Genomic DNA, 25,300 nt, shown 5'->3' on the forward strand with positions numbered 1-25,300 from the left:
CTGAACGGTGCCATTTGGCAAGAGCCTTTACTGGTCAGAGCTGTCTATTTCAATGGCAGATGAAAAGAAGGGAAGGCAGCTGGGTCATAAATTTATATACTGAAAACACGGGAGGGCACCGAGGTTCCTGTCTCTAGTGTAAGTTTCATTCATTGGCCAAACGGGCAAAACCAATGTGTGTCTGTGAAAGCCAATGTGCACTTTGGGCACCTGCAGGTTCCTACTTTTTCAGTCCCGCCATCTGGCTTGTGTCCCGCTGCTGCTGCGTGGGTAGCCCCTGACCACCTGGGCAAAATGCAGAGTAACCCCCACTCTGTCCCTTTCTGGAGTCTAACCCCTGCTGTGGCCACGGAAGCTGCTCTGAAAAAAATCCAGCCATCAGACATGCATGGGAAGAGCCTGTGGGAAGTCCAGCAGCTTTGGGTGGACTCCTGCCCCCAAATGCCTTGAATCTAATGGCCTAAATGTCTGTACTTCCCTTGGTTTGTTTCCATTAAATTCAGCCTATTAAAATTTTTCCCCCTTAACAAGGATCTACTTTTAAAAAGATGAGCCTATCTTGGATGATCAGATTAGTGCAAACACTTTTTCTACTAATACCTAGCTGAAACCAACTGCACCCCAGTTCAACTTTTCAATTCAATAGGCAAGTTTTGAGCACCTGCAAATGTGCCAGGCATACTAAGTCAGACAAATAAAGGCCATTAATGGCTTCACAGCAACACGAGTCAGGGTTGCCACCAAATGTGCTCCCCCAATCCGCGGGAGAGAGGTGCCCAGGGAGAAGATGGTAAGTAGTTACACAAGTGCGAAGTGCCTTGAAAAAGGAAGTGAAGGATGCTCTGCCAGCTCAGGGCAAGGAAATTCGACCCATCACAGGCTGAGGAAAGTTACCCACGTGGAGATGAGTTAATGCTGAGCGTGGGAGGGAGGACAGCGTCCCAGCCTAGGCCGAGAGGATGCCTGGGAGGTGGGCAGTTAACCACGGAGGCCCTGGCTCAGGGACAGGCTGTGGACTTGCATCGTCATGTCACATGAGTTGGCTGCGAGCATTGTAAACAGTCCCTCTAGCTGCAGTGAGAGAACCAAGTGGACAGAGGGGACCAGTTAGGGATCTGCTGCCAGAGTCCAGGCAAGGGATGATCGAGGCTTAAACCAAGGGGTGGCAGCAAAAGAGAAAAGTGTAGAGACCCTGACACCAGGAGACATAATCTACAGGAAGCAGTGGTTTATTTCTACAGGAGGGGAAGGAGAGAGGAGGAGGAGATTCCCGTTTGAGCAAATGGGATGAGTGGTGGGGTCATAAACTGAGGAGCAGGATTAGGGGACACGGTGAGGAGGCTCAGGCCAGGCATGTTGCTTGTGAGGTGGCTGGGAGACATCTGAGGGGCACAACTGCATACAACCTCATGGGTGCAGGTAAGGGCTGCGGACAGATGTCGACCTGGGGTCAGCAGCATCAAGAGAGTAACTGGGGCCAGAGAGGTAGATGGGGTGACAATTGTGACAGACTGAGGGTGGGCAAGCCCCGTGTCCTTAAAGCTAAGCCATCCTGTGGATGGAAACCCATCGTGGGTGCGACGGTTTGCTCGGTCGGTAGAGGTGGGGTCTGGCTGCGGACGAGGGGTCGGTCCAGCTCTGGACAAGGGGTCAGTCCCGCTTGGGACGACGGGTCGGTCCCACTTGGGACGAGGGGTCGGTCCGGCAGCAGATGAGGGATCAGTCTCACAGGGGTTGCGCGGTTCGGCTGACGGGGTCGCCTGGTGAAGCCGGCAACGAGGGGGTCGCCCGGAGAAGCAGCGACGAACTGGGGACAAGGGAGGCCAGGCCCTTGTCGGGGGCTCTCAGGACTGGAGGGCACATGGCAGAAGAACTACCGCGGAGACAAGGTAAACACGCAAGTCCACTTTATTGAAGGAGAGGCAACAGTTTTATAGGGGCTGGGGAAGGCTGATTGGTCGAAGCCATGCCCTGTTCTGATTGGTTGCCAGTGAAAGATCAGTGGGAGGTACTGGATGGGGGAGGGGTGGTGGTTAGGGATTGGCTGTCGCTGTTGCTGGGGGAAGGGGCAGGGTTTAGGGATTGGTGGCTGCTGTTGCTGGGGTGGAGGGCAGACTTGAGTTTCCCGCCCACGCCTGGCTGTTGCTGCTGTCGGGGGAGGGGAAAAGGGCAGACTGGATTTTTCCGCCCACTGGCTGTTGCTGCTGTTGGGGGAGGGGAAAAGGGCAGACTGGAATTTTCCGCCCTGCGCCTGCACAGGGGGAAAGAAGAAGAAGGGTGCCGCCCCACAAGGCATTGTGTGGCGCCATCCGGGAGGAGGGGCGGCCGCGGAAGCATGGCTGCCGAGAAGGGGAGACCCGAGGGCACTCTGCGCCCATGCCAAGCTCCCTTCAGGGGTGGCGGTGAGTCCGACCAGCCACCCTATTATGGGGGCAGCGGCTTGGCCTGCCGCGGCTGCTCCCCCGCCAGGCCAGCAAAGCACACTTCAGCCTGAGGGGTGACCGCAGTGGGTGGGACCTTTTGATTAGCTCACCCCCTTGATGGCCTTTGATTAGACTGCATGGCCCATGGTGGGTCTTAATCCTCTCACTGGAGTCTTTTATAAACAAGGAATAAAAAAGTCACAGACAGAAGAACAGCAGCAGACACAGGTGCCTCCAGAAGTTAAAACCAATTAGCCCTGGAGAAAGAAAAGCCATGGGCAGAGCAGGATCCAGCTGGGGCAGAGGGGCTGGGATGAGAGGAGGCCACACCGACTTGTCACCCACAGTGGCAGCTCAGAAGAGAGCATCCCTGGTGGCGCCTTGAGGTGGACACCCTCATGGCCTCAGAACTGTGAGCTTTTAACCAAATGCATTCCTCGTCCTAAAAGCCAACCCAATTCGGGCATACTGCTCCCAGCAGCGTTTAGCAAACAGAACAGCTGCCAAGCATGGGAAGTGTGGTACAGGACACGGGAGAGCCCAACACTTCCGGGATGGGACCAGGGACCACGGAGAGAAGGCCAGGGGTGGAGGCAAACAAGGCAGGTGTGGTTCCGCAGAAGCAAGAGGTGGCTGTGTCTGGAGACCATGGCCAGGGAAGACCAGCACTGCAAAGTGTGGCTGTGGGGACCTGGAAGGCACCGGCAGATGCCTTGGTGGGAATCTTTTCAGGGGAGGGACAGGAGGCAGAGTGGGTTTGGAATGGGTTGAGAGGGGAATGTGAGATGAGGTGAACCTCCAAGTGTAAGAAACTTTCAAAACACTGGAAAGATAGAGAGTGATTTGTGGGGGAGAACGTGGGGGGAAGGAGAGCTGCTGTTTTGTTTTTAGATAAGAGAATTAAAAACACTTCCATGCTACTTGGGAACTGCACTGAAGGTGGTTACCTAAGTGAATATCCTTGTCTTAGGAAATATACATGGAACTATTAAGTGTTCAATGAGCATGATGTATACAAACTATTCTTAAATGTGTATAAAATTAAGAGATACACAGAAGGACAGAGTGATCCAGCAAAATGTGGCAAGACATTAAGAAATGGTGGATCTGAGACCTGGACAGGAACGTGGTAGAGTTCTCTGTATGGGGTCATGTTATTTTTGCAAATGTCCTATAAATTTGAAATTATTTCCAAATAAAAAGTTGGGGGAAAAAAACCACTTCAATACTGATAGGAACAATCCAAAGTAGGAGGGAGAGAGAAGGCAGAGGGGGCTAACGATTAAGAGAAGAGCCCAAAAATGAGAGGGGCCGACCCTAAATTAGAGGAACAACACCTCCCCCTCATGACAGGGGAGGAGGAGGAAAGTCCCATGCCTGTGGAGCTGCGATGTTTTGGCAGGAGGGTGAGTGAGGGAATGCCCACCAGATGGCTTCCAGGAGGTGAGGCCAACTCAAGAGTTTAACAGGAGGCTGGTGGAAGTGGACTTGGCCCAGTGGTTAGGGCATCCGCCTACCACATGGGTGGGCCACGGTTCAAACTCTGGGCCTCCTTGACCCATGTGGAGCTGGCCCATGTGCAGTGCTGATGCATGCAAGGAGTGCCCTGCCACGCAGGGGTGTCCCCCATGTAGGTGAGCCCCACGTGCAAGGAGTGTGGCCCATAAGGAGAGCCATCCAGTGTGAAAGAAAGTTCAGCCTGCCCAGGAATAGTGCCACATACACGGAGAGCTGACACAATAAGATGATGCAGCAACAACAGAAAAGAGACAAAGATTCCTGGTGCCACTGACAAGGATAGAAGCAGACACAGAAGAACACATAGTGAATGGACACAGACAGCAGACAACTGGGGCGGAGGTGGGGGGAAGGGGAGAGAAATTAATGAAAATTTTTAAAAAACAGGCCTGGAGTGAAGTCTGCAAGAGCTGTTGTGCAGGGGGGAGCACAGGCCGGCCAGGACCCCACTTTAGGCTGAGCTGAGTGTGGAGGCGTGAGGCAGCCAGACAGGCACCCCCTGCCTGGGGGGACCTTCTCCAGCAACCTCAGTGGCCTGGGTGGAATGGGCGGGGGATGCATGGCTGGACTCATGCAGAGCTGGGGGCATCAGCAGCACGACAGGGTGACGCAGTTTAGGATCTTGGTAGGAGAGTGGGTAGAGGGACGGGCTGAGGGATCTAAGCCAAATAGAGAGGAAAGTGCAGGGGGGCAGATGAGGGATGGACAGAGGGTTGAGGGGGTATGTTTGGAGCAGATATCACATGGAGTTACAGACAAAGATAGCCAGAGGCTTGGGGCAGTAAGGGGGCACTGGGCTTGGGGAGGCTGAGGAAAGCAGCATGTCTGGGAACCAGAAAATCTCAGCTAAATTAGACCACTTGCCAAGACCAGGCTTACACCCAGGAAATGGAAAAGAAAGGCACTTCTTTGTGATTCAGTAGGGCATGCACACACAGAATCTGGAGAAGTTTTAGTTAAATTGCTTTGAAGTCTCACTAAAGAGGCTCAATTCCTGTAATGAATGACTGAGGAGGGAAGAGACGTGCTTGGCCAGAGGAAGCCAGAAGTTACAAAATCCAAGGAGGCGAAGCTTCCCTGTGGGATTTAGCTTCGACGTCCAATCATTCCTGCCACAGACTTGCCATATGATGTAATATATATGTTTTTAATCTAATGTAACAATAGTTAACTTTTACCAGGTACTTCCAATATACCAGGCACTGTGCTAAGGACTTTACAGTCTATCTGACTCAATCCCTACAATTCTCTGTACTTTTATTATCTCCATTTTACTGATGGGTAAACTGAGAACCAGAGAGGTTAAGTGGCAAGCACAGTCTCTACCAGGACTCTGAATTTTCACATCAAGATGATAACCAGGACATTATGAAGAGTGAACCATACAAATAATAAGACAGTTCAAGAGAAAATTACATTCATCTAAATTCTCAATAATTTTGATGATACAACACCAATTTGATATTGTATATCAATACCAACCTATATTTCTCTGAATGAGCATGCACTCTTTCTCCTTTGCAGAAAAATGGCTTTGGCTTGAAATGCCAAAGTCAATGCAGTATTTATTCTTCCCCACGTCAAAGACTGTGCAGTTAAAGATGGCAGTCCTCTCTCCCGGCCTCAGGCTGCTCTCTGCCAGCCACATGGGCTTCTCCCCAGGATGCCGCGGCGCCTCCTTGAAGACAGCCACCGCTCCCTGCACAGCGACACACGGGGGCGGCACCACCTCCACCTCCACCGCAGACTCACTCCAGAGCTCCCGTGCCATCACCAGCCGGTACCTGAACTTCCGGGCCAGGTCGATGGGGCCCACTGTTGTCGATCCCCGCCCGGTTGGGGCGGGCTGCCTGTCCGCGAGGTAAGTGACGACGGAGCCCCGGAATCACACAGCCGGGTTGAACACACAGTAACCACGCCGGAGACGCAGGCTCGTGGCGCAGGTCTGGTTTACTGGGGAAGTGATACAGCTTATATAGGAGGGGTAAGGGCTTAGGATGACGTGGCAATTACAGAGAGGCTAGGGGACTGGGGTAATTTGAAGCGGCTGTTGATTGGAGGAGGCAGGTTTGAAGCTGGCGCCCGTGGGTTTTTCTGGCGGGAAGGTGGTGAGGAAGGAGGGCGGTGCCGTTTGCCATAGCCATTAGCATGCTCAGCGGCCATTTTGGCTAGATGTTACTTGCTGGCAAGCTCACCAACACCTGCGGCGGAAATGACCGAGCCGCGCCCAGGAGCCGCAGCACCGCGGTGACCGAGGCTGCGGGGCCCACCGGGGCGCAGCGACCTCCACCCACTGGCTCTGAGCGAGCGCTGTCCTCTGGCTGCGCCTCGTCTCCAGCGGCCGGCCCTGCCGAGCGCTCGCCCCAGGAAGGCTGCTGCAGAGGGTGACGTCCACCTCAACGCCGGGCCTGTCCCCGGGGAACGGGCACAGCAGCTGTGGCGTAAAAAGCCCCACCCGCAAGGCGCCTCCCGCGGCCTGGGATGTCCGGTTCAGGTCCACGTGAAAGACGGGCCACTCCACCTGGAGAAAGGCGCTTTTCTCCCCCCGGGGCGTGGGGGGGGGGTGGCTGGCCGTGGCGTCTGGGGACATGGTGAACCAGTAGTCCCCAGCCTCCTTGAAGTGGAAGCACTCAAACTCGGGCATCCCCTGCGCCTGGCTGCTCAGGAGGTGCTTGGTGGCGACAGTCCGGTTGGTGCTGGCCTCCACCAGCAGGATGGAGACGTTCCACAGTGTCCTGTTTGCCCCGTCGATGTACTGGAAGGCCACAGACACCGAGCTGTTGCTGAGCGCGACATGGCCTGGCTCTCCCAGGGGTAGGTACTCAGCGTCTCCGAGAACTGAAACGAGATGGTCAGATCTGGTGTTGAGAAACGAGGAGTCGAACAGTGCCATCGGATAACACCGACAAAGACAGCGTTTCAGACACGAGAGAAGGCGGAGCTGAGCCAAGGTGAGCGTAAAATGGTGGTGAGGGTGGGCCTGGGAGCTGGACCCTGCACTGTCCCCATCTTAAAGGGGCTCTGTTCCTCCATCTTCACCTCTAGCGCTCATGTTTAAAATAATTCATTGTAAACACTTGGGGTTCAAAAGAATCAGAATAACAACTGATACTTCTCAAGACTAAAATCCCACCCCTCACATTTCTCATTTTAATCAGGTTCCAGTCCTTAGGGCTTTGAGAAAAATGGACATACAGGGAAGTGAGAGAAAGCTTGCTTCAAGCAACACAATGCACACTTCTCTAGATCACTTAAAAGGTGAGGTGCGACATTTACTTCAAAGCTTTTACTGTCTGATACTTAAGACAAATACTTGGGAATTTTTACATGCAAAGGAACCAGTGCCCCTTGGTTCGTACAGGGCGGCAATTTGTAGACAGGTAAGCAATGTTGGCACTTCATTCTAACAGGCCAGCCGAGGGCTGGAGTGGGCTCTCAGAGACTGACCGGCTCTAAAATAACTAGTTTTGTTCTTGGAAGTTTTAGCCTCGCAAGTATCAGTCCGCTGGGATAAATCCTTTCTTTTTAAAAAGATACCCACCAGAATGGCTGAAGTGAAAAGTGGAAAGAACACAACACACACAAGAATGCTTGTTTCTGCTTTGAACCCTATCCAAAGACACAGCCAAAGAGACAGAATTCGGCACTGTAGTCATTGGCCAGCCCACGGCTGATGTAAGAAACAGCTCTGGATTTAAAGCACTGCAGTGGGAGTGGGGCATTTTATCTTACTTTTTAAAAAGAGCTACAACATTTAAAATGACACCTGAATCACTCATGCTGAACCCCCGAAGCTCCTTAAGAGCGCCCGCGGTCGCCGGGAGCATGGCTCTATTTTGTTGTTGTTCTTAAGCAGGCACCGGGGATTGAAGCTGGAACCTCATGCACAGGCGGGCGCTCCACACTGAGCTGCACCTGCTCCCAGGCCGTAGGTGAAACAGCACTGCCCACAGACCTGCCCCTGCCGCCTTCGTGAAGGGCCGTCAGCATGGGTACATGTAGAAGGCTCACGCTTACGTTCCTTCCGTACCTGCATTAGGTGCGCCACACTCACCGTAGGCGCAGAGGACCACCAAGAGGAAGTTTGAAAAGTCTTTCAACATCTGTTTCATTCTGATCAGCGAAATCCCAGGTCTTTGGTCTCCTCATGTCCTTTCTCACATCCAAATCACGAATGTTTTTCAGGAACACCTGAAATTAGGAACCTCAGGTAACGACGGCTCTGTCCCATGGGAGTCACAGACTAGGAATCATGACAGGACAAAACCGTTCGAAGGAGGTCAGCTTCCTAGGGTATACCGACAGGAAAATGGGGAGGAAACAAACTCTCCCCGGGGAAATAACCTGCAGCCAAGGACGACCCCGCACTGCATTACAGCTCACCTGGTAAGGTCACCCGGTGTACTCAGCACCCAAAGACGACCTGTGCACAACACCACGTCTCTTACCTTTCATGCACATCCTTAAGTGTAGAGTTTGTTATTTGTGTCACGTCTGGATAATATATTTTCACACTGTTTATCTGATGAATTTACAAAATTCGGCCAAACTTCCGGGTGGTTCTGTGCTGTGTAGACCAGCCCTCCCTGCCCTGCTTCTACAACTGAGCTTTCCAAACGTTCTCTTGCAAAACCGATGTGCTGCCCGGACTGCGCCATCGCGCGTGTTTAGGCGCCGCCTCCAACGCACCCAGCCATTTAAAGGAAAGGCCAGCTGAGCACTGCACCACGGGGTGAACCAGGGGCCCTGCTGCCCCTTCTCTTCAGGGCCAGCTGAAGAGAAAACACATCAGTCACGACCGTCCCCCAGTACCTGCTGCTGCTGACGGCTGAGGAGATGGGCTCCAGGCAGCAGTCTTCCCGGGCCCCTTGGCGGGCAGGAGAGGCTGGGGGGGCGGTTCAGTTACTGTGAGCAGAGGCTCCTGCTCTGTATTACACACACGCAGACTAGACAAGACGCAAGGACATTTAAGGGGCGGTTTCCTCACACTCAAGTCGTGTAGACTTGGGGCTACCAAACAGTTTACTTAATGTTTACATTCCCCGACTGTCCCCCACTGTCCAGAAGTTATATAGTTTAATACACAAGTAGAGTGTTTTCCAAATAAATGTATGCCACATCCTTTCAGACAACAGAAAGGAGGAAAGGAGTGCTGTCTAAAATAATCCAAAATTCAATGAAAAGGAAACTGGTGCTTTCCCATCAGCTTTCTTTCAGTACGAGTTGATTGAACAAAGGAAATACTGCACTTCCCCAAAGGAAGCAGAGATTTGAAGTGTAATTATGCTGATCATTAGTGAGGCTTTCACCCCACCCCCAACAACAACAAAAAATTCCCTTTGCTGGAAGGGGCTGTGGATCTGAGGGAACCCTTCACGGGGCCACAGAGAGGGAAAGCTCTTGAACGGTGGCTGGTGAGAACTTGGCACAAGGGGCTCTTACCTCTCGGGCACGGGTGGGGCTTTAGGGCTGTTAAAATGCTTCTTTACAGCCACTGATACGCAGCCACCAAAATAGGGAGACACAAGAGGCCCCCTAGATCCCAAAGGGTGGGCTTGCTTCTCCCCACTTACTTGCTCCCTCACAATAGCCACTTTTCAAAGAAGTCCCTAATCACAACTGATTGTGTGATCATCACACATTTTTCTTTCTCATGAAAATGAATGCAGAATTGTGTGATGATCTATATTTAGGATATTCTATATGCTAAATGGAAATGTAATTATAAAATAAACCAGGATGCCACCTATAAATTATAATATGGATTTTTTTAACGTTTTCTGGTTTTCAAAGTTAAATGCGGACGTTTTACTAGTTTAACCCTGAATTTTAAGAAGTTAGAGCACCCCCCAGAACGGGATAGAATGCTGGGTAAATAACATTAGTTTGTTTTTTTTAAGAAGAGGTCATACCTCTTCGATTTTTTTTTAAACCTTGCTTACTTATTTGCTTCCCAAACGTTGTGCCCAATACCACAACGGGCCGTTTAAGTTTGGCTTGAGAATCATTTTAAGAAAACAAAAGCTTAGGTATACTTTGTGCACATTTTAAAATACTCATATATAACAGTCATATACATAAAAACATTTATAGAAAAATTCTAAACGCATCAGTTGGGGGGCGGGGAGTTGGGAAAATTCTCCAAGGCCAAGGGCATCCCGCCAAGCTCATAACCCTAATTTGACGGAAACCAGCTAAAATAGATGCTTCTGCAACCCCCGGAGTGTCTTCACAGAAGCAGAAAAAGAAAAATGTTTGCGGTCATGTCCGTGGGATCAACAGCTAGTCAGGAATAAACGGGAAATCCTAACCCACGCACCGCTGCTCGTGGGCGCACACGCCGGCATTTGGAGGCGGCCCCTCGCGCGCAGGCGAGGCCGGGACAGCGCGGCGCCCGCGCCCGGCACCCGGGCAGGCGGCAGTCAAGTTCAGGCTTGCAGTGGGCCCGCCCGCGTCGTCAGCGAGAGCAACGCAAACAGGGGCCGTTCCCAAATGCCTACACGCTGCTCGCACACACCCCCCAAAAAGGAGGTTAGTTTTAGAAAGAAGCAAACCCCCGAAACGCAGAGCAACCCCAGACGCGCCTTGTCCAGGGTCCCAGGATCCTGCCCGCGCCCGGCTCGGGACGGCCGGGTCCCCCCAGCCCCGCGCGCGGGAGGCGGCGCCGAGCAGGTCGGCCCTCGGCGGAGGAGAGCCCCGCGACTCGTCCAGGGCGCCCGGGGCGCCGCCGGGGCGCGCTCCCGGCTCGGTGCCTCGGGCTGCGGGGCCCACAGCGCCGCCGAGCCCCGCCCGCGCCCGCCGCGGGCTTCTCCTTACCTCGGTGTGCCGGGCGCCGGCGCCGCGCGGAGGGCGAGTCTGGGGGGCGGGCGGGCCGAGCATCCCGCGGCGCCCGACGGCGGCGCCCGACGGCGCCCCGCGCCCCGCCTCGCACCCCGCCCCGCACCCCGCCCCCCAGCTGGCCCGGCCCGCCCCGACGGCGCCCCGCTACCCGCCTCGCGCCCCGCCCCCCAGCTGGCCCGGCCCGCCCCCGACGGCGCGGGGAGGGCGGCACGGAGGGCGGGGGCGCCCGGGGCGAGGTCCGCCGCCTGCCCCCCACCCCGGGAGCGCATCCTCTGCTCCCGCCCGCAGCGCGCCCGGCGCTGGACAGGAAGCCCTGCGGGGAGCGGGAGCGGCCGTCCAGGGCCCAGCTGGGAGGGCGCGCAGCCCTGGCAAGCGCGTGCTGCCCCCACCCCAACACACCCCCCTGCCAGGCTGGTGCCGGGCTTTCCCGAGGCCTCGTATGCAAGCACTTGTCTCCATGTCATTCTTAGAGGGCGATCACAAAAATAAGTCTTTGAAATGGCATAATCTCTAGGCTTTCCCAAAAAAACTTGGTTTCCCAAATGTCATTTAAGAGTATCAAAGGAAAACAGGTAAAGTTCATCCTCATTTCTCCTCCCCTGGAACCGGGACATTTAATTTAAATTAAAAATAACTAGACATTTTTAGAACTCTAGTCTGCAAGTGTTAAGTTGTCTTTTTAAAAGAATACAAGAGGATAGAGGTCCATCTTGTTTAACAGCTGCCCGCACTTGTTTTGGGGTACACTAATGTGTGATAAAATTTGTTTTCTTTTCCACAAAATATAACATTAAACAGACAAAACTATTTTGCTGTGCTGGAAATCAAAGCGCAGTGGGGCGCCTGGGGAGATGTGATTGGAAGAAGCCCAGTGGAACTTTCTGGAGTGACAGATAGGTTGTATTGGCTGGCGTGTGAGTTACATGGGTTTACACAGTAGTCAAAATTCATCCTGCTATGATCTGCGCTTCTTACTGTATATTTTGCCTCCGTTTTTAAAACTTAAAACATGTCTCCCCCTCATTTTGCATTTGCTGTGCTGGTCTTCCTTCAGAAGGCAGGGAGGACCAAGCCCCGAACCTCCCGCGTGGTAGGCAGGAACCAATCACTCGGGCCACTTCCACTTCCTGTCACTTCATCTTTTCAAACACCAGCACCAGTATTCACTTATATGATAGCAGAGATGCCAGGTTTTCTAAGTACCTATCTCGTCAAATAACCCACACCAGTAGTTCTAATTCCATCCAAAGTTTCAAAAAAAGCTTTAAGATTATCACCCAATTTTCCAGAACTTAATTAGGAAAACTGTGTTTTTAGTTTTATAATCTTGAAATTATCTAGTCCAATATGCCATTCATTGAGGGAATTCTTCTTCAAACCCTTGCCCAAGTCCTGGGCATTTTCAGTTTTGCCAGCAAAAACTGAGTGCAAAGAGCAGGCTTCAGAGTTAGGGAAATCTGACTTTAAACTCCAGCCTTGCCTTTGTAACCTTGTGCAAGTTATTTAAATCCCTCCCTCCCTCCACTGAAAAAGGCAAAGAATAATTACATTGAAGTCTGTGGTAAATAAGTGACAACCTATGGAAAGCAGCTTGCTTGCCGTGAACCATGTACACACTCTTCCTGTGGAGAGCCACTCTGGGAAGAAGGACCTATGCCTAGTACAAGTGGCTGCTGCATCGATACGCTTGGTCAGTTTTTAAATAGCTGCTTTGAGATGCTTGATTGTTCTTGTCTAAATTAGAATCCTTGCCAAACCCTATTATTGTCTTTTCTGAGCAGTTACAATATAGTTTAACCTTCTCTAAAAGAAGGCAAATGAACAGTGAAGGGGGAAAAGGTTTTAAAAGAACAGTGGTGTGGTCATGCCAGCACTGAACTAGCACTAAGATGGCTGTGAAGACGCCTTCACTCTTTCCGGGCATCTGGTCCAGTGATCTTGTGTGAACGGAGTAAACTTTACACACTCTCTCTCTCAAGAACTCTCTTCACACCAATGGGGAAATCTATTTCCCCAGGTAATATTGTGAGATAAAAGCTGTAACTGATGCATGATGATTAGGACACAAGGAAGAACACAAATGACCCAGTTTTCACACTGCAACACAACACTATCTGCAGGTGCATAACCTGATTTTTCTGGTGCTTCCCACATCATGGATATATTCCAAACCATGGAATTTGAATAAGACAGAGAAGAACTGAGACTGGACCTCAGACAAGTCTAGGTGGGAAGCATTTTGGGAAAAGGCGAAAGCACACAAACACAGATTTGCCTGGTCAACACAGTATCACCATCTCAAAATCACACAATTCAGTTAATACTTAATAGAAATCTACCATGTACAGTCAATGACCTAGGCCAGTGAGAATTCAAAAGACGTGCTGTATGACGGTCCTTTAACTTACAGGAATCCAATTTTTCTATTTTCTGTATCAAGACAATTAGAGAACAAGACAAAATGGTTCATTCATAGGTATTTGAGTCTTTTTGTTGCTATTGTAAATGGAATTTTCCCTGATTTCCTCCTCAGATGGTTCAGTACTCAAGGGCAAGTACATTACTGATTTTTGCATGCTGATGTTGTATCCCACCACTTTGCTAAACGCATTTCTTAGCTCAAGTAGGTTTGTCGTGGGTACTTCAGAATTTTCTAAATACAGGATTCATGTCATCCTCCATTCGTATTTGGATTTTTTTTCTCATCTAATTGTCCTAGCTAGAACTTCTAGTACCAAACTGAATAACAATGGTGACAGTGGGCATCCTTGTCTAGTTCCGAATCTTAGAGGGAAGGCTTTCAACCTTTTCCCATTGAGTATGATGTTGGGTCTGGGTTTTTTGTGTGTGCTTTTTATTATAATGAGGAATTTTTCTTCTCTTCCTATCCTTTGAAGTGTTTTTATCAAAAAAGGATGTTGGATTTTGTCAAATGCCTTTTCTGCATCAGTTAACATGATTGTGTGCTTTTTTCCCTCCAATTTGTTAATGTGGTGTATTACACTGATTGATTTTCTTATGTTGAACCAGCTTTCATACCAGGAATAAATCCTACTTGGTTGTGACATGTAAATCTTTTGATATGCTGGATTTTCTTTGCATGTATTTTGTTGTGAATCTTTGCATCTATGTTCCTTAGAGATTGGTCTGTAATTTTCTGTTCTTGTAGTATGTTTATCTGGCTTCCTTATTAGGGTGATGTTGGCTTTGTAAAATGTGTTAGGTAATTTTCCCTCCTCTTCAATTTTTCAGAAGAGTTTAAATGGGATTATTGTTAATGCTATTTGAAGTACTTGGTAGAATTCACCTGTGAAGTCATCTGGTCCTGGACATTTCTTTGCTGGAAGATTTTTGATGACAGATTCAATCTCCTTAAATGTGATTGGTTTGTTAAGTTCTTGTATTTCTTGTAGCATCAGTGTAGGTTGCATGTGCATTTCTAAGAATGTGTCCATTTCATCTCTGTTGTCTAAAGAGTTTCTCATAATATCCTCTTATGATCTTTTTCCTTCTGTGGGGTCAGTTGTAAATTTCCTCTTTCATTTCTGATTGTATTTATTTGCATCTTCTTCCTTTTTTCCTTTTTAATGTAGCTAAGGGTTTGTCAATTTTATTGATCTCAAAGAACCAGCTTTTGGTTTTGTTGTTCTCTATTGTCTTTTGTTCTCAATTTCATTTATTGCTGCTCTAGTCTTTATTATTTCTTTCCTTCCGCTTGCTTTGGGAATGGTTGTTGCTTTTTTTCTAGTTTCTCCAGTTGTGCAGTTACTCTTTGATTTTAGCTCTTTCTTTTTTTCTCATATAGGCATTTAGGGTTGTAAATTTCCATCTTGGAACTACCTTCACTGTATCTCTTAAGTTTCAATGAGTGTGTTCGTGTTTTCATTCATCTCAATATATTTACTAATTTCCCTTACAATTTCTTCTTTCACCCACTGATTATTTAGGAGTGTGTTCACCCTCTACACGTCTGTAAATTTACCTCTTTCGCATCTATTCCTGATTTCCAGTTTTATTCCATTATGATCTGAGAAGGTGCTATGTATAATTTCAATTTTTTATATTTATGGAGACCTGTATTGTGACCTAAAATGTGTTCTATACTGGAGAACGATCCAAGAACACTTGAGAATAATGTATGACCCCTGAGTGTGTGTACATTGTTCTGTATGTCTGTTCTGTCTAACTTCTTTATCATATTGTTCAAGTCCTCTGTTTCCTTGTTGATCTTCTGTCTAGGTCCAGCTAATGATGTGACTGGTGTGTTGAAGTCTCCAACTCCTATTGTAGAAATGTCTGTTTTTCCCTTCACTTTTGCCAGAGTTTGCCTCATACATTTTGGGGTATCCAAAATATATGCACAGTATTTATGACTGTTATTTCTTCCTGGTGGATTATCCCTTTTATTAATATATATATATATAATGTTCTTCTGTACCTCTCATAAATTTTTGCATTTAAAGCCATTTTGTCTGATCTTAGTGTAGCTAAACTTTTTTTTTATTATTATTATTTTTGTGGAGTATCTTTTTCCAATATTTCACTGATAGTTGGTTTGTATCCCTGGTTTAAGATGAGTCTCTTGTAGTCACCATATGGATGGCTAAGTTTCTTTTACCCATTCTGTCAGCTTATACCTTTTCATTGGGAGTTTATCCATTCATATTCAATCATATTATTGTAAATGCATTATTTGTTTCTACTATTTTATTCTTTGGTTTTCATATGTCGTATCTTATTTTTGTCTTTTTATTCTTTTGGTTAACCTTTCTGCTATTCTTTCTTCTATACTCTCCTTCAAGCATCCCTCTCCTTTCTTTTTCTTTCAGTTTGTAAGGCTTAATTTACTATTTCCTGCAAAGGTAGATTCTTCTTTATGAATTCTCTTAGTTTCTGTGTGTGAATATTTTAAACTCCCCTTCCTATCTGAAGGACAATTTTACTGGATGAAGAATTCCCCAGCTGGTACTATTTCTCTTTCAGTGTCCTAATTGTATCATTCCATTGCCTCCTTGCCTCCAAGGTTTCTGATGAGAAATCCATGCTAAGCCTTGCTGGGCAGACATCGTATGTGATGGTTTCCTTCCCCCTTCCTGCTCTGAGAATTTTCTTTATCTCTGACATTTGACATTCTGGGTAGTATGTGCCTTGTAGTAGTTCTATTCACATTTATTTTGATTGGGGTATGCTGTGCTTCTTGAATATGTAAGTTCATTTGTTTCGTGACCATTGGGAAATTTTTAGCTATTATGTCCTCACATATACTTTCTGCCCCCCTTTCCTTGTATTTTCCTTCTGGAACTCCCATACAGATATGTTGTGTTTCATGCTATCAGGGAACTCCCTAAGCCCCTGCTCAATTTTTTTCCATTCTTTTCTCTCTTCCTTTTCAGCACTTCTGTCACCTATATCATATATTCTTTCTTTTTTCATTTCAAGTCTGCAGTTATATGCCTCTAATATGCTGTATTTTTAAATTTTACCCATCTTGTCTTTCATTCTCATGAGTTCTGTTACTTTTCTTTTAAAATTTTCAAATTCTTCTTCATGCCAGCTCAGTGTCTTCTTGATGTCCTTAATCTCTCTAGCCATATTGTCTTTCAACTCATTAATTTGATTTAGGAAATTTGGGTACATCTCGTTGCTTACTTTTCTCAAATCTTGAATCTCTCCTGGTGCTTTGATATGTTCCTTTTCTTGGGGCCATTTTTTCCATTGTATTAGTAAGGCTTGTAGTGTTTTGATGATGTCTAGGCATCTGATTAGGATGGTGAGATTACTCAGATGCTCTCTTTTCCTCTATCTTTTATAGGGATTTAGCAGTGGGGGGCAGGGTGTTATGGTTCTGTCTGTTCTGTGTCTTTAGGGTTGTCCCTGTTAGTTGCTCAGATCTGGGCACTGGACCCATTAATGCAGACTAGCTCCCCAGGTCCTTGAGTGGTGGAGGATGTAAAGAACAGAAAAAGCCTCTCAATTCTTTACTTTTAATTTTCTCATCTGCAAATCCTTGGTCCATCAGAAGATGGTGCTCTGTAATGGTCCTCTCAGGCCAGTGCGTGATTGGAGTGTGTTTTCTGCAACATGGGCCAGATCAGTTTGATAGATAATCCTGCTTGCAGCTAAGTAGCTAGTAATCCAAACATTCTCAGAGGCTGTTCTCCAACTTTTGCAATTTATAGCCCTAATTGCCTATATTAAAAAAGTGGAAAGAGGTAAAAATGAAATACTTGATTGAACACCTCAGGAAACTAGAAAAAGCACAGCAAACCATTCCCAAAGCAAGCAGTAGAAAATAAATAATACAGATTGAAATATAAATAAATGGTACCACTACTGGTTATATACCTAGGAAAACTAAGAGCATTGATAGGAACAGACATCTGCACACTGATGGTCATTGTGGAATTAGTCATGATTGCCAAAGTTGGAAACCATCCAGGTTCCATCAACTGTTATCCATTAATGGATAAACAAACTGTGGTCTATTATTACGCTGGAATACTTTGCACCTTTAAGAAGAAATGAAGTCATAAAATATATGAAAACATGAATGAACCTGGAGGATATTATGTTGAATGAAGCAAGCCAGGCACAAAAGGAGAAATTCTGTATGATTGTTCTTCTGTGATCTAAATATATTGTGCAATCCCATAGAGTTAAATCACTTGAATATGGGTCAACAGAAAATATGTTAATCTTTGCAAATGAAGAGAAAAGGTAAAAGCCCAAAATCATGTTATTAACTAACTCTGCTATTAAGTGGGTATGAAATTGCTTTAGATGGAATGTCTAACATCATGTATATTACTAAAAGGAAACTAAATCTGTAAAACAGGACTGTATAGCATAAGAAATACACATGTGAACTATGACAATGGGTTAAATTGCATATATAAGAACATCTTTCTTTGAAAGTGAACAAATGTATGTTAGTACTATGAGATGTTAGTATCAGACCAAAAGAAAAAAAAAACCACATGTGAAGTGAAAGAAATCAGACACAAAGTACCACATATTGTATGATTTCATTTATATAAAATGTAGATATAGATCACTTTATAAAGATGAAATTAGAGTAGTGATTATGTAGAGTAGGGGAAGGACAGAAGGGTGGTATGGAATTTTTCTTTTGGAGTAATGTAATTGTCCCCAAATTTTTTTGTAGTCATGAATGCACAACATTGTGATTATATTAACAGCCACTGATTATACTTTAGGTAGACATTATGGTATGTGAATTAATAATTGTGCAATAAGAGCCAGAAATAGCAGCTATGTACAGCAGGGGAATTCACAGAGAGATTGAGAAGTGAAGACTTTTTTTGTTTGTTTATTATTATTATTGAAATAATTAAAATGAAATGCTCTAATAATGACTGAAGCGATACATGCATAACTAGGTGATTTTACCAAATGTCATTGCTAGTACATTCTGGATAAACTGCTTTATTAATATGGATCAATAAAAATGACATGATTTAAAAACATAAAAGAGATAAAAATCTTGATTAGATTTACCTTGATTGGTATCCAAGTTAATCAGGATGCATTCTTTGGATTCTATGACTGAAGAGATTGTCACATGCACAGAAGGAGAATTCAGCATTGAAACTGTTTTATTCTAGCAAAAGAAGCTGGGGTCCCAAGTATTAATGACAGTATCAATAATGAAGACTTGAAATCTTTGATTTATCCAATCTATTTTGGTTCTTTTGAATACTAGGGTAATTTTCACCAGGGTTTCTTTTATTTTTTAGATGAGCTCTTATCAAAATAAAACTGCTTAATCCAACTACAGTTACCTTGGGTAGGTCTTCTGAGGACAGGCTAGGTAGCTGTGAGCATATTGCTCCTCATTTGAATGCATAGGTAGAGAAGCTGACTTGGTGCAGTGGATAGGGCATCTGTCTACCACATGGGAGATCTGCAGTTCAAACCCTGGGCCTCCATGACCTGTGTGGAGCTGGCCTACGTAGAGTGCTGATATGTGCAAGGAGTGCCGTGCCAGTCAGGGGTGCTCCCCTCGTAGGGGAGACACATGCACAAGGAGTGTACCCTGTAAGGGGAGCCACCCAGTGCGAAAGAAAGTGCAGCCTGCCCAGGAATGGCACCACACACACGGAGAGCTGACACAACAAGATGACACAACAAAAATAGGCACAGATTCCCATGTCACTGACAACAACAGAAGTGGACAAAAGAACATGCAGCAAATGAACACAGAGAACAGACAAATGGGGTGGGGGGAAGGGGAGAGAAATAAATTAACAAATAATAATAAATAAAATTAAATGCACAGGTAATAGTCACAGGGAATCTTGTCTCATCTTAGCATGGAGGTTTGATTTTTCTGTGATCAGATCAGTAAGGGAGGCAGACTATACACAACACCTACAGACAGACAGACAGGAACATTAGAGTTTTAATTAAGTCTAGGGGGAGCAAATGTAAGGGCTATCATTGGTGGAGTTCATTGAAAGGATATCTGAGGAATTCTCATTTCAATTAAGACTGAAAGAAAATGAGTATGGGGGAGGCAGTGTTTGTGGAATGGGGTGGAAATTAATTTTAAAAAGTGATTAGTTTAGACAGAATAGCACTGTTTAGTTGTCTTTTGTAGGTTTGAGAAGGCTTGCAAAGTATCAGTCTCTATGCCTGGTGGAGACCTTAACCAAGAGTAAAGGAGGTGTAGTATTTCTATTTCAGGGGAGAGCTTATGCTCTGAGAAGTATTCCATATTAAGTCCATGTAATTAACCAAGTAGCAATGACAGCTCAGAAAAGGATTCCAGTGTTTGGTCACTTTCATCTTAGGAAGAGCAATGGAAGAAATGAAAAGAAAGTGAATAAATTTGGGAAGATATAAGGATAGTTTATAAAAAAGGAGAAGAGAGGGTGCTAGGATTTAGTCAAACTGTTGTTTGATTTGTTCTTTGCAGTGACCAATGTAGTTTGAAAACAGTCAGAAGAATAGCATTTCAGAGAGAACAAGGAAAAAGAAGTTCCAAAACCAGATCATGGTTCAATTCTTCCGTGGTTCCAAGTAAGGATTTATTTACAGAGAGATCCATGTTGACGTTAGCCAGCTCTCCTTTGAGGAATCATTGTTGGTCTCTGTGAGTCAAAGAGTGGATGGGGTGAGGAATTGGTAACTGTCCTGAGAGTTTGATTGTGAAGGCAAGGACAGGGGATCAGGAACTTGGGGAGAAATAGGTTAGGAGGAAGTTTTTGTTTAACAATGGAATAGATGGAATGAGCTTAAATGGTGAGACGGATTGTGAGAAGAGGGAGCAGTTTCTGATTTAGGAGATTCAATTTAAAATCAATTCTATAGTCAGCAAAAAATCAGGAGAGGAAGAGTTCACCAGAGATTTTGGTCTCAGCCAGAGGTAACAACACTTCTCAATTTAATAGAAGAGAAGGTGTAGCCAATGTGAATAGTTGCAAGGAATATTTGAAGATGTTATGCTATGGAAGGGAAATCTGAAAATTGATGATCCATCTACTTCTTAAGAGGATATTCTATACATTAAAAGTGAGGTGTTCTGTTAGAATAAGTGTGATCGAAAGCTATGGAGGAGATTTCATGTATTTATAGAGATCAGAGCAGTAATATAATTGTCAAGACATTTGAGGTGCCAGATATATTTGATAGTCACTAGGAGTAGTGACTTTGGGTTTATACCAGGAACAATATCCTAATCTCATGAGGTGTCAGAGGCAATCATGGAGAAATGCAGGTATTTAGGTCTTGATCACTAGCGGTAGCAGTTAGTATGAGGGACATAAGAAATTAAATGTTGGACTTGTAATGCTGAAATGTGTAACTGGATTAACCTAGACATTCAAGACAGAGGTCAGAGACTGATGTTTGGCAAGAGGCATGAAGGCATGAGGAGATTCCTGTGAACAAGCCCAAAGGGAGGTGGTTGTGACCACAGGGTGCGGCCTCTGACACGTGATGGGAGATGGGACAGTCCAGGTAAAGCCTGGGTGTGGTGAATAATGTACCAGGAATTTAAGCTTGGCACACAGGCTAAGCGGCATTCAAATCCCAGCTGTGTGATCTTCTAGGCATGTAATTTGGTCATGTTATTAAAGTTTGCTGAACTTCTAATCATAACCTTTGTGAAAATGTTTGAAAAAAATAATCTACAGGATTATTGTGACAATAAAATAAGGAAATCTATGTAAATCTTTCCTTTTTCTAGACTTAAGGTAAAAGTGGGTGCTTACTTTGTTTATGACACATTACCATTTTTGTTCTTTGAGTACACTTAATTATTAATGAAGTTTAAGGGACAAATGTATAGTTTATAAATGATTAATGCTTTTACACTTGTGTATATTTATATATAAATTGAAGGACATTGCAGCAATATTGATAAATACAGGACTGGATTTCAGTAAGCCTTTTCGTAAAAGAGCAGATGGGCAACCAGCTACACCCTTACTCTCATCCATCCTATATTTTCTGAGCATTTGCCCTACAAGGATTGTCTCTGGCACAACATTATATAATCTATGTATTCCTGCTAATTTCTAATGAATGGTATTTTCAGGGCTAGACTTGGAGAATGGGTGACATTGATCTGTCCAAATGAATACATTCTTAAACTTATTAACTCCTTCATGAAATAGATTTTAATTTGCATGAATGATATCCAAATGTACAGGTAAAATATCTAAAAGTCAGGCTTGAGGGAGTGATAATTCTTGAAATCCCAAGTGGGATGACCAAAATGATTTAGGGCAAGTGTATATAAAAGAGCAGAAACTGCACAGATCATGAAGTGGGTGGATTCCAGAGGACTGGGAGGGACATGGGTGAAACAATGAAGCCCCAGTGTATGCAACAACACTGATGAATCTTGAGGACATCATGTTGAATGAAATAAGTCAGATGCAAAAGGACAAATCTCTCATGGCCTCACTAATATAAACTAATAAGTCAACTCATGGAGGTAAGATCTAGAGCATAAGTTACCAGGAGATACAATGAGGACAGATAATAGGGAACTGATGCTTAATGTGTGCAGACATTTTAATGAGGTTGACTGCAAAAGTTTAAAAATGGATACATGTGATGGTAGCAAATTATTGTGAGTGCAGTTAACAGTGTTCATATATGGCAGTGATTGTGGCAGAAAGGGGAAGCTTCTGGTTGTATATGTCATTAGAAGGAAACTAGAGAATGAAATTGGTACTATATAACATAATGAATCCTGTTGTGGATGATGAATGTAGTTAATAATACAAATATAAGTGCTCTTTCATGAAGTATAATAAATGTATGCTACTTGTGTAAGGTGCTAATAATAGGGTGTTATATGGGAAAATACTAATAATGCAAATTCTTACACATTAAACAGTAATACTGTAATATAGTCAACAACTATAACAAATGTACATTAACAATGCTAAAGAGCATTAATAGTGGGAATAAAGAATATGGTAGCTTTCTTTTTGGAGTAATGAAAATATTCTAAATTCATTGTGGTGATGAATGCAAAACTATGTGATTGCCCTGAGAGCCATGGAATGTACATTATGGATGGAGTGTGTGGGGCTCAAAGAATAAAATTTTAAAAAGAAAAAATCTAGCATGAATGTCACTCAATTCCTGGTTTAGGTGTTAATAATTTGGAAGATTTTCTTGAATATTCAAACCCAACACTGGTGCATACACTGGGATCACAAAAATTGCGGTCACCCCTTGGGTTGAAGTATGGTTTGCTAGCCTGGCAGGGGAGCAGCCGCGGTAGGCCTAGTTCTGCTGCCCCCATGATGGGGTGGCTGGTCGGACTCACCGCCACCCCTGAAGGGAGCTTGGCATGGGCGCAGAGTGCCCTCGGGTCTCCCCTTCTCAGCAGCCATGCTTCCGCGGCCGCCCCTCCTCCCAGATAGCGCCACACGATGCCTTCTTTCTCCCTGCGCAGGCGCAGGGCGGAAAATTCCAGTCTGCCCTTTTCCCCTCCCCTGACAGCAGCAACAGTCAGGCGTGGGCGGAAAAATCCAGCCCATCCTTTTCCCTTCCCCCAACAGCAGCAACAGCCAGGCGTGGGCGGGAAACTCAAGTCTGCCCTCCACCCCAGCAACAGCAGCCACCAATCCCTAAACCCTGCCCCTTCCCCCAGCAACAGCGACAGCCAATCCCTAACCACCACCCCTCCCCCATCCAGTACCGCCCACTGACCTTTCGCCGGCAACCAATCAGAACAGGGCGTGGCTTCAACCAATCAGCCTTCCCCAGCCCCTATAAAACTGTTGCCTCTCCCTCAGTAAAGTGGACTTGCGTGTTTACCTTGTCTCCGTGGTGGTTCTTCTGCCGTGCGCCCTCCAGTCCTGAGAGCCCCCGACAAGGGCCTGGCCTCCCTTGTCCCCAGTTCGTCGCCTGCTTCTCCGGGCGACCCCTTCATCGCCTGCTTCTCCGGGCGACCCCTTCGTCGCCTGCTTCTCCGGGCGACCCCTTCGTCGCCGACTTCTCCGGGCGACCCCTTCGTCGCCGGCTTCGCCGGGCGACCCCGTCAGCCGAACCGCGCAACCCCTTGTGAGACCGATCCCTCGTCTGCTGCCGGACCGACCCCTCGTCCCAAGCGGGACCGACCCCTTGTCCCGACGGGACCGACCCCTTGTCCAGAGCTGGACCGACCCCTTGTCCGCAGCCAGACCCCACCTCTACCGACCGAGCAAGCCGCCGCAAAAAATTTATTCTTCTAACATCAAAGTATGATCTACTCATTCATTATAACATATTTTTACTGATATCCACTCTCCCAGTCATTGACTCATGTGAAGTACAAATCATGTATGTCAATGTCATCTTTTTTTAATTTCAAAATCTTTTTCTCTAATAAATTGTCTCTTTTTAAAAAAGATACATAGATTGCAAAAAATGTTACATTAAAAATATGAGGTATCATCTTTTATACCAGTTTTGGCAAAAAGAGCAGCTCAAGAATAGTATTGGCTGAATTATAGATCCTTTCCTTCAGGCATTTTGTAATATTTAAGAAAGGAGATATCCTTGAGGTAGTACTTCAAGAGATATAAAGAAGTCAGTGTTGGCATAAAGACAGGCAGATTGACAAATGGAACTGAATAAAAATCTCAAAAATAGACCCTCACAGCTATGGTCAAGTGATTTTTTGACAAGGCTGTCAAGTCCTCCCAAGTGGATCAGTACATTCTATTCAACAAATGGTAATGGGAAAATGATAGACATATCCAAAAGAAAGAAAGATGACCCCTATCTCACAACTTATACAAAAATTAACTCAAAAGGTATCAAGGGCCTAAATATAAAGCCAATAAACATAAGAATCCGAGAAGATGTTGTAAAGAAACATCTTCAAGATCTTGTGGAGGATGGTGGTTTCTTAAACATTACACATAAAGCACAATCAATGAAGGAAAATATAGATAAATGGGATCTCTCAAAATTAAACACCTCTGTACCTCAAAGGACTTTGTGAAAAGGGTGAAAAGGCAGGCAAGTCAATGGGAGAAAATATTTGGCAACCACGTATCAAATAAGGATTTAATATCCATGATATATATAGATAATATAGCTAAACAATAAAAAGATTAACTATCAAATTTTAAAAATGGGCAAAAGAGTTGAAAAGACAATTGTCCAAAGAGGAAATAGAAATGGAGAAAAAACTAATGAAATATTGCTCAACATCAGTAGCGATTAGGAAAATTCAAATAAAAACTACAATGAAAGGGAAATGTGGGAAAATGTATTAGATTAGGCAGGCAAGACTCAATTTTCTCACAAAAACAATGGAGAAAGAGCCAAAAGCTATCTGAGGGAACGGCTTTGGGGTCAGCAAACCAGTATGGTGCTACACAAGTCCCAGGAGGGTAAGGGAAAGAGAGAGGAAGAACCCAAAACAACAAATGCCAGTTACCAAATCCCTGCAGTGTCTGGGCTGGGTCCCCTCCCAACCCCAAATATATTAAGCTGGGGTAAAACCCCTGGCTCACTGCAGCTGACTGAGATGGGAACAGATTTCTTCCTCCCTTTCAGCTATTTCAAGGCAAAATGGAGGGGGAGATGGGGAGACTTTTCATGAGTAAATTTGGCCAGCAGATCCCAATAAGAATCTCAACTCTGGATGACCAAAACACAGGAAAGTGAAGACTGAAACACCTCCATGGAAATGTATGCTCTTGAGCACCATCTGATGATACATCTGAAAATTGTATGAAAAAACGTTTCTGGTTCTCTCTGTATCCTATGTATCATAACCCCTGGGAGAAAATCTATACCCCATTGGTGAGTTCCTGGTCTGATTTTGACAACCTAAGCTAGGTGATTTTTAAAAAATGGTAGAACACAAATGGAGTTTCCCACTACCACAAATTAGGCAGGAGATTTTCCCATACTCAGAGAAGTCACATATCCAGAATGCAATGGATTGGCCTCACCCTGGGAAAAATCAGCTTCATGTTCTTTGTACCTCTCCTGCTAGGTAAGTATGGGGTAATTTTAAGAACTTAGAATAAGCTGAA

At 45.6% G+C, this 25,300-nt stretch overlaps 1 pseudogene; it reads right to left on the reverse strand.

Moving 5' to 3' along the window:
* LOC131273521 (thrombospondin type-1 domain-containing protein 1-like) overlaps positions 1 to 25,300 on the reverse strand; it is an 86,932-nt pseudogene that overhangs the window by 17,924 nt on the left and 43,708 nt on the right.

This window comes from Dasypus novemcinctus, chromosome 15 (assembly GCF_030445035.2).
Source record: "Dasypus novemcinctus isolate mDasNov1 chromosome 15, mDasNov1.1.hap2, whole genome shotgun sequence".
In the NCBI taxonomy this organism is placed as follows: Eukaryota; Metazoa; Chordata; class Mammalia; order Cingulata; family Dasypodidae; genus Dasypus; species Dasypus novemcinctus.